Source organism: Populus euphratica, unplaced genomic scaffold (assembly GCF_000495115.2).
Source record: "Populus euphratica unplaced genomic scaffold, PopEup_1.0 scaffold90.1, whole genome shotgun sequence".
Taxonomy (NCBI): domain Eukaryota; kingdom Viridiplantae; phylum Streptophyta; class Magnoliopsida; order Malpighiales; family Salicaceae; genus Populus; species Populus euphratica.
Window position 1 is genome coordinate 471,064 of NW_011499973.1, and position 11,061 is coordinate 482,124.

General features: G+C 34.8%; 1 pseudogene; it reads right to left on the bottom strand.

Moving 5' to 3' along the window:
- Window positions 1–8,236: 8,236 nt before the first annotated feature.
- Window positions 8,237–10,619, bottom strand: LOC105139370 (protein LIGHT-DEPENDENT SHORT HYPOCOTYLS 7-like; annotated as a pseudogene).
- Between the last annotated feature and the right edge of the window lie 442 nt (window positions 10,620–11,061).

Here is an 11,061-nt window from a genome sequence, read left to right on the forward strand (position 1 = left end):
TAATACTAAAGATACTTAGTGTCGGTGATGGCCTGGAAGATTTCCAAGATGAAAATTAATTTTGTCTTGTGTGATTGCTTTGCTTTGCCTTAGCTATTCTTTAAAAGTGGTATTCTTCTATTTACAACACAGATATTTGGATGCCCAAGCGTGGTCCTGTGTGGCTTGTCAGATACTGTCAATTTCAAATTCATTTTCTGGAATCTTATCTGAATCTGGATGAACAAGACATCACTAACTCACTCATTCAATGACCGCTTGAACATAGAAGTCATTGTTATTGAATAGATGTGAGTTTAGGTTTCAGATGCAAATCAATGATCATTGTTATAGTTACAATAATTGTTATTTTGCTGGAGTAGATGATAGGTCCTGCTGCTCTGGCACATCTTCTCACTCTCTGTAACAGAGATGTGGTTGTCCATGGATGGAAAGAGAGTGGAGGATGTTGAGATCAGATGCATGGGTGCAACACTTAGCAATGCATTCAGATGTGACTCGTAAGATAACCTTTTCTGTGCATCCTTTTCTGTTATTGACCTGTTTGTTTCATTGTAACGAGATAAAGTCTTGAGATCCTGTTTTACAATTTGAGGTCCTTTATTCTCTGCATGCATAAATCATGGGATATTCAAGGTACTAGCTGTCCCCCATCCTAAATCTTACTTAAAAGCTTTTAAATTCATTGTTTTCTTTCATCCTGCTCTAGTTTCATGTTTTCCCCTGCTATTTTCTGATTTTTTATTCTACTGGCATTATTATCTGGATTCAATGGATTTTTTTTCTATTTCTTCAACATATCATGCAATGGAACCAACTCTGATAATGGTTTTTGTGGTACAAATGAACCCTATTTGAATTGTGGAACAGGTATAACTGTTAATTCTGCTGATTCATATATAATTGTGTTTGAGCAAGCGCTAAGTTCATATGTTAGATTGGATCAATCATGCAAGTTTCCTAATAAATGTTTTTCATGGTAGGTTCTGAGGCCTAAGAGCCTTTGCTTAAAGATTTTTATGCATCTATTTATGATGCTCCATTGTGTCACTCCAAACCTAAATTTCTTGCGCTTTGAGAATTTTGTTAGGCCTTGTTTTGGCAATTATGTTTTGAAGAATTACATTTGTGACCTTCAAATTTTGTAGACTGTCAAAACTTCAGAAATGAGAACCAGATGTTAAGTTTATAATGTAATTTCCTGTCAATTATAATGTATTTCACGTTGACATTTTCTTTAAAGCGTGTCTGCGAGTTATTTCTGCAATTATTTTTGAGGATCATATCATTAAGTTTATGCACTTCCATTTCTTATTTTCAATGTCTCGTTTACATGCATTCGGTGGTTCTACTCCCTTCTTTTGAATTTTTTGTAGGGGAGCTGGTGAGGGCAGGGGGTGTTGAAAGTCACTTTATAAACTAATTTTTGCTCTGTGAATTTTGCTCCTAGTTAATTTGCCTTTAAAAAGAAAACGGGAAGAGGTCTAGCTTGCTGTAGCTAAACATGGAAAATAACAAAAATACATCATCTGTTCTGTACTTAATAAGTGATGATTTTAACTTCAAACATGGTTTTGACTTCAATTTCTTGAGATGTTTTTATAATCTTGAGTATGCATCTGTGCATGCGTGTTCTGATTACACTTGCTTCTTTCTTAAGGCAGCGATTTACAAGTATCTATTTTATTATGACTTTTAACTCTTCTGTATCTTCGAAATCTGGGTGATATTAGGGGTACTCTTCTAATAGTATGTGTACAGTGAGATAGGATATACTAATTCTGAGGTAGGGCCAGTCAGATTTTGTCCAACGCTTGGAATTTGATAAATACTTCCATCCTTCATCGAAACAATCAATCTATCCTTCGATGGCATCTGAGAGTTTTCCTTGCAAAGACAATTTCACTAGCAGTATGGAATATTTCCAGAAGTAGGAAAGGCTTTTGTCATTCTTGTCTTTGCCTCATAAATGTTTTATATATTGTTGTTATTATTATTAAGGGTTCTTCTAATGAAGGAGAGATAGACATGGGTTTTGAAACAGCTTTCATGAGTCGGCTCCTCTAGCCCTTTCATTGCATCTTATGTGCATTTTGTTCCTGCATATGAACGTGTTTACTACATGCTATTTTCACAGTCTGGGTTCCTGGAGAAGGTTTTGGGTGCATTCATCTTTATCTGGGTATTTCCATAAATTCATCTGCTTGTATTATTTTGGAAAGTGGAGCCAGGGGATTGCTGTTGGCCATACTTGGTGTATGTTTAGTAATGCAGTGCAGGGTGCTATTAAAAAGTGTTTTTCAATTAAAAATGCATTAAAATAATGTTTTTTTTTTAGATTTATTTTTAATTTTTGACAACAACACATCAAAATTATTGAAATTTGATGTTTTTTTTAAGGCCAGAAAACAATTTGAAAAATAGAAGCTAACACAATGCCAAATGGGCACTAATAAAATTGATGACATGCGTAAGCTTATGTTTTTCACCAATGGATTTTAGATGATGTAGCTTGAGTGTTATTTACTTCATTCTGCAGCCAAACAAAGCTTAAGTTAAAGCTACTCAAAGGCATCTTCTCACTGTAGCCATAGCTATGCTAGCCAGCGATCCTCCCTGATGCGCTCGTTTTATTTATTTATGTGTGTTGGGGTTGGGGTGGGATTTCTGATAATTCTGCAGCTAGGAAATCCTGGTTAATTTTTCAGAGAGTTCGTTGTATGAACCTTATCTATCATTCAAGTACCTGTGAAAGGGTTTTATTTCTCATTATGAATGCAGGGAGGTTGTGCTGTTTTGCAGCCATTATGGATGTTTGGGACAGTGGACCGCATTAGCGACAATATACATGGATTAATTATGCCCAGAAGGAATCACTTTATTATACCCAGAAGGAATCACTTATGCTCTGGCAAGTAATTTTGATAGTTAATTTGATCAACAGCTAGCTGGTGTCTAACATTATTAGAGGCTATGCTACAGTTTACATTTGCTAAACTCTTTCTTCAACAATTTGTGCTATTGTTTTAAAAGGGAAGCTGTCATGTTTAAAATTGTTCACTAGCACTGAGTAAAATTTGATGAAGATCACTTGTTGACTTGTAGCAGTTCTTAGAAAAGATGATGACCTAGTCTTGTACCTCTCTATATGTCCTGACTCTTGTGCAATTCATCTAGTCTCTAATCATTCTTACCAGTCGTTTCTTTTATTATTTTGCAGAAATCAAATGGTGAATGTATTCATGGCTCTGCAGATGATGGGCCAAAAGCTCCACCATTGTAAGTTTGATAGCAGACAGCAGGATTAATCTTTCGTGTAAAAGTTTTGAGCTGTATCTAAAGCAGCGGAATCTGGAACCTTTGAGCCAATAATACTACTTTCCGAAAGTGTTTGTTCGAATTTGTTTCCTTAACATGGACAAAACTGTTAACATCTCACTGATATTTCTTGATATCTCTTTCCATGTCAAAAGCATGGTTGACAACGGTATTATAATTCTGCTTATGTTGCAGCCGCCATTCCCATCAACTCCATCGGACCAAAATTGGCCACATACGGCTTACCTTGCATGTATCTCTCTCTCTCTACCGCCACATAAGACAAATGAATCGTACGGCTTTCTTTATCAAGGCCTCCCAACTTTAAATCTTTCCAAATTTTCATTGATGACCTTTTCGAGTACCTCCTTATTTCTTTTTTATTTGGTTTTTTGCGCAGAAAATGGTGGAGATCCTGATTTTGCCTTGAGAATGTGAATGAAACATGGACAAACACGCATTTTATTTGTTTTCTTTTCCTTTTCGGCACAGTGGCAGGTCGAGTGAATAGTGGGCCTTGATGAACTTAATCCCGGAATGATACACATGTATCCCCGAACGTTTTGTTGAAAAAGAGAGAGACAGGGAGGCGGCTTTCCTTTCATGGTCCTCCAATGCAGTACTTTGAAAGCTCTCCTCTTCATTTCTTCTTCCTTTTGAATTTATATAGGACTAGGGAAGCTACGACCGAGAAGATGATGAACATTGAGTACTGAGATCAGGATTTTTGAAACATATACCCTTAATTTCCGCATGCCCCTCGGCCTTCAATTCTTGAAGGTGGCCGCCGAAGTATTTGAATTTCTAGGAAAATAATCTGAGCACATGCATGCCATTTCCTTCAATCCGAGGTCATGGATTACAGGCTGAATTATTTGAAGGAAGGAAAAGTTCTGGGTCGAAATTAAAACTTACCAATTAATTATGAATATGGACAAGCATGCGTTAGCATTGTTGTCTTGTCTGGAGTTAAGATCACTATCAGACATTGAACACAAATCACAAGCACGTTCGAAGATAATGCATTTAATATTCCATGATCGAGACTGCAGTGTAATTCTTCACCGAACAAATTGATAGCCCAGTTGCGTGGTTTTGTTTCTTGCGCGTCGGTGATTACATCATTTCCCACTGTATCAAAGCACCGGATCGCATCTGCACGAATCTGGTGTTTCTCACCCCAACTCAAGTGCAATAAGAGAACTCAACGAGCTTTTAATTCATTGAAGTAAACTCGTGAAATGGATTTAATTAACAAGAAGTAGATTCTCTGGCAACTTAGTTGGATGGTGTAGTCCTTGAGGCCAACAGCATGGGCATCTGAAAAATCGCTTCACTTGGGAGTGTTTGGAGGGTGACAGTGATTATTTTTAAAGTGTTATCATCATAAAAACATTAAAATAATATATTTATTTTAAATTTATTTTTAATATAATATATTAAAACAACAAAAAAATATATAAAGTCTTCAAATTTTAATGTTGAAACAAACTCCGAAACGGGGAGTTTTGATTTTTTCCAATAAAGGGTTCGTATAAATTGGATTAGAAATACAAATTGGGTCAGGTGAACGTCGCAGCATTCCTGATAAGAGGTGCGAACCAGCTCTCTGTGGCCGTATTTTCGATTGGAGTTCGGCATTAGAGTTTTAATTTCTTTGCCATGACATACGTGCACATGCATGCAATGAGTACTTTTACGCAAGTACTTACAAGGTAGACACAACAGAAAATGAATCCCCAACTGAGGCTTTGACAATCAACCCTAGCCTTTATTGAAATAGGAATTGAAGATGTTTTTATAAATAAAAGTAATTAAATGTAGATATGTTATAAAAATGCATCTGCAATCAATTCAGTGAAAATACTTTTTTTACCAAAAAAATAAAATCGTAAATAAATCACCAAATATAATCTAGACTAAAAAGATTTCCTAGGTCATCTAAGCTAATCTTTGGTATTTTTTTATTTTTATTTTAACACCAATAAAGAAAAAAGATATTTTTATTATTTTTCAGATATACAAAGAAATATTTTTTTTAATAAATGAAGATAGAAAGAAGGTATATATACATGACAAACAAATAGAGATGAAAACATATGAGTTGAGTTTTATATTATTCATATCCACGTTTAAACCCAAAATAAATATTTAACTTCAACTTGAACATATTGGGTATGAATTTTTATATTCAAACCTAATAGGATTAGATTTCTAGTATATAACCATCAAGCATTTATAATCAGAACCTAAGTGCTATGATTTAGTATGTAATTAGTTGGGTGTGTAGGTATTTTTTTTAAACTTTAAACTTATTTATTTATTTCAGGTTACCTCGGGTAAATAAAAAAATTTCCTCACTTAACAAATAACCATTTCCATCTAAAAAAATAATAGTTGAGCTCTTAAAATAATTTTATACTATTTCTCTAATATATTTTCTTAGATAAAAGACTTTTCATTTAAAATTTATACAAATTCAATCTATTGTTGTGGTGAAATTTAATTTAATTAAATAAAAACCAAGAATGATAGGAATTGAACTTATAATTATTTGACCACTAAAATGATAAAATCATTTTAAATAATTATCTAAAGTCAAAATGTTAAACTATTAGGTGAGTTATTTTTAAATGACTTTATATTAATTAAAATTAATTGGATAATAAAGAAAGGTGGAATAATTTTTTTCTTTTTCTTTTTCTGAATATAAAAATCTTACTTTAACTCATGTTCTATCCTTCAAAACGTCCACATTCAAAATTTTATAGTCTTTTTTTAATTCTTTTTCTTGTTGTTTTCGTGTTAGGAAACCTATGATTAGGACCTGAAGATTTTTTATTCTAATGTAATTGACTAGTACATAAAGTCTAACATGGGAAAATTATAAATTTTCCTAAATTTAATTATTAGCATAGATTAGAGCCCTTTGTAAGTTATCCTAGTGGACTTATAATTTTCCTAAATTTAATTATTAGCATAGATTAGAGCCCTTTGTAAGTTATCCTAGTCGACTCTAGGCAGGATAATGGCATGGCAACTCTGCCTATAAGTTTCATGCATTTCTGAATGCCTATACGTTTTTTTCCTAAACTTTAAGGGCTAAACACGCAAAGTTTTCTTGATCATGGATGTAAGAATATAAGGTGTAAATTGGTCTGGATATAATGGGATCCATCTCTAGCTTTCTCGACTCCTAGCAGTTAACATAGCATTCACTCACAGATGTAGGTACAATAATCTCTCCTAAATATGAATTCTTTCCACATTGAGCATTGTTCTTTCTTAAACAAAGAACTCCTAATCACTTGGGATTTTAACTCATACTGGTCATTGTTCTCGTGGGTACAGGATGCCATGATCAGGGCCTTTTGACCTAGAAATTAGCCTGGGAGTTCGAGTTTTGCTTACTGTCATTTTTTTTCACATATTAATTTGACTCCAAGGTAAAGATGTGAGAGGGAGTGGCATGGTGTGCACTGTTGAAGATATAAAAATCTGTCTTTGAGTTTCACCTTATTACAACTCTAGACCTGAAGTGTTCTGTGATGGTCATCATAATAGCTCCAATATCTGCCGTTAAACTAGGCGGCAAAGAGATCAAGAAAAGATACAGTGATTTATACAAGACTAAAACCTATACATTGGTTTTTAAATCCTTCTAAAATTTCATTGAATGGAAGCTTGAAGAAGGAAATAACAAGGTAAAGTTAGGTTATTGTTTCAGAACAGAAAAGATAAAGACATAGTAGAGAAGATGGAGATATCCTATTGTACTTTTTATGTTGAAACGTACATAAATTCATTTTAAAACTGTTTTAGAAATAAATTTATTTTACATCTTTATCTTTATAACGGAATATGTTTTTTTTTTTATATCCACTTAATATATCTTAAAATACTAATCAAACATAATTCAAATATATATATATATATATATATATATCTTAGTGTACGGTACTGAAGTGCTGATTAGCTAGCACTAGAAGGAAAAAGGGAATCACCCTTTTATTGTATGACCACGTACAAGTCTAAACCAAAACAAGTTGGAATCAATTATATAGATTTTTTCCCGTCATTTCGCACTATCATTTACCAAATCCACTTCAATATGAAGATGTTTAAAATACAAATCTTTGGCTCCAACAGGACTTCCTAGTGGTTAGCATTTAAACTTTTCATTAAGATACCTAATCTTGAGATTAGGGATAAGGAAGAGGGATTTGGAAAAGAGCTACTTATATTGTATATTTCTATAAACCTCCAACTAGATTAGAGAAAAGAAAAAAACTGCGCGCCATTGTAGCTAGCCTGGATAAGGTAACTAATACATATGGGTTAAACGTTCGTCACATATGTGTTTTGGCGACAAAAAAACCTTTTTTGTGACTATTTTTTCAGGCCCACCAAACCTTCAATTTTAATAGTGCAGCTAATCGTTTCAAACATTGTAGTTCTACTAGCTAGACGTGCTTTCTGTAAGCAAAGAAGGATTTGAATCAATGGTATTTAATGAAGGGAGGTTAGAATTGTTGATTAAACAAATTAAAGTAATAAATTTAATTGCGGATGGATTCCCAGGAGGAATCCAATGATAAATGGAAGAACCAAAGCACATTATTAAGATGTGGGGCATTGCATTTTATCCTAAGTGGGGGATACGGGGAGGGCTAGCCATCCTGAATGTTGTGCTACTTTTGTTTCAATGTTGAGGAGCTTAAGCAAACTTGCATAATGTTTAACTAATGCCACAGGGACACACATTGTTCGAGGATAGAAGTGTTTCGTGTTGTACCTTACTAATTTGTGTAGTGGAATGATGTTTTTGAATACAATCTATGAGAGAATTAATATATTCTAGAGAAAAGGGCTCTAGTAGGATGCTAGCTAGGCTCTATATATTAGCTAGATAGAGATATTGATAAGCAAACAAAATGAGAAAATTGCAATACCGTAGTGCTTATGCTTCAATAATGCATATCCAGATAGCAGTACATGACAACAAACTTGACTAGGCTTTGATATGAAATTAATGGACAAAAGGATGAGAAAACGTAACTTACCCACTTTAATCACTCCTGGTTTTAAGATCTTGGACCGACCTCATGCATTTTCTCATTCTAACTAAATTACAGTGCTTGAGCTATTCGAAGACCGATAACTCAATCTGATCGAGGAAGAGTTGATGAAGGTCCCAAATGCCACGCTTATGCAAGCCTTGAAAATTTAAGAGCCTGAAAAGGGTCATGAGTATTTCGGAGGTTAATTGCTAGACTAGACAAGGCATAATAATAATTGGTTACCAGCAAAGCTAGGTAAAAGAAAGCACTTTGATTAAAGAAATGCTTCTTGTGATCTTGGGTCTACAGCAAAGGATTTTGGAAATATTAGCTGCCAAAAAGCTAAGCAATGCACTAGCAAGATTCTTGAGCTACAAGGTCGTAGGTGAATCTCGTTATATGACTTCTAGCTAGGACCACAATCAATAAGTAATCTAATTAACCCTATCAATATTTTTATATCAAGGAAGTTGATACCTCCCATTTGATCAATTATTGAAATAATCTCCCTAAATGCTCCCTACCATAGTACTGTTAGCTTCAAAGGCTTGTGGGGCAATATATAATAGAATGTCCAACATCACTTCTCCAAGCTGACAAAACATGATCTGGTTCAGGTACAAAGGTCAATTAATACATGTAGCTAGCTAGCATTACCAAGGGGGAAAAAAAACATTAACATAATGCGGAGTTTAAATTACCCAGGAAGGGACAAAGGATGCCACTATAATAACATGTAGCAACACATGAGCATTTTATATGGTGTCGTATACAAGATCTTAAATATATAGCTGATGTTAGTGACAACAATAACAACAACAAACAATGACACTGAATAAGCATTTAGTTCATCCCTCCTCATATCTTCAATCATCATATATTTTCTTGAGATTCTGACAAAGATGAGTGTGTGGTCGTGTATATATATATATATATATTTGTTCCATCTATGCGTGTGCAACTACATATATTTATATATATAATATGCTCAAATGTTGCCCGTTCATGGCGGGCACAAGATCGTGCAGAATCCCAAAAGAGCCAAGACTGATTTGCAAGAGAGAGGGAGAGGAAGATCTTTACACCATCCTCTAGGTATATAGTATATCTTATGTTTGTCAATAATTTTCAGGTAATGATAACTAACAACTGTAGTATATAAAAAATGTACATGCCAAGTGCTTTCTCTTTGAAGTAACTAGTATATATGCAGATTAGGGTTTTGGAGCCCTTCGCCTAGGGTTTAACATTAAGGAAAGAGGGAAATGAAATGTACTAAGCTGTTGGACTATGATATATACACCGTATAATTAGAAAGTTTTTTTTTTTGGTTTTTTTGATTTCTTTTTCCCTACACATGTTCTTGCATATGTTGACCGTGACACTTAACTGAAAATTTTAATGAATTCTTATGTACTAAATCGCAATACTGCAGAACTTGGAGAATTTATATCATTAATATTGATCAATTACTAGATGTATTTGGTCTTTATTAGATCCAACGTTTTGAATAAAAGCTAACCAAATAGAAAAATTAAATCAAGTACCATTGTTTTCTAGGGAAAACCACAGTAAATCAAGTTTACTGCACATGAAAGCTTGAGCTCTCATCGTTAGCTTTCGTCGGATTCCTCTTCTTCTTCTTCTTCTTATATGGAATTCCTCTTGCCTTGGCTTGAGAATCCCTCACTTCTCGTAGATATACTCTAATAGCACCGCTTGCAAAAGGGTTTGTCTCAGGCAAGCCACCGGTTTCTTCATAAGCAGCCCTAAGCCGGCCGATGAGAGCATCAAGGCTACCCCAGGCTTGCTAAAGTGGGCAAGTACAAGGCCCCGGTGGCTCAGGCTGGCCAAAAAAGACACACCCTGGTAAGTGCACCTTAGTCTTGCCAAATTGATCGAGGTATCGAAGAAAATCAAGCACTTGGTTTGCGTTACACTGTGATAATGCAACTGGGGGCCTCTGGTTCCTCAAGTACTGACCAAAAGTGTTCCAATCGCGCCTTTTCTGAGACTCGTATCGACTCAAAGGAGGTGGACTTTGCTGGTCAGGAGCATTAGCACCAGCTCTTGATGAACCTTCTGCTATATCTTTCCCTTTGTTGCTTGACATCACCAAAAACAGTAAATTAATTGAAGCAACTTTTTTGAGGTTATGAGAAAGGAATGAAGAATATATTTCAGGAGGGGAAGGAGAAGAGAGAGAAGTTTGCAGAGATAAAAACAAATAATGAAAATCAAAATCAGACGGGACCAATGAGGAGACGTGCTATGGGTCCTATGAAAGTGCTTTAGCTTCTCTTTTTCTTCCTATCACATTATTTTCTTCCTTTAGTGGTACTATTAGCAATAAGTGATACTTTTTTCCCTTGTATCTATTATTGTGTTTCCATCAGCCAAGCAATGATTATCCGGTACATTAGCTTAATTAGCACTATGGTTTAAGATCGGTTACTCGCTAAGTAGCCCGGTAGAAATAAACCCACGTTACCGCTGGCTGGGCTTGCACGTTACTACTCTTTCTAGTAAAAAAAACACCAAGAAGAGAAAGGATAGGACCCGGGATCCATGGCCTATCCCAGTGCATGATAGGGGCTAGGTAGGGTAATTAACCTTGTTCATATGATTTAATCGTATTCTCTCTTACGCACTAATTAACCCTACGTTTGTTTCGTCTCTCATT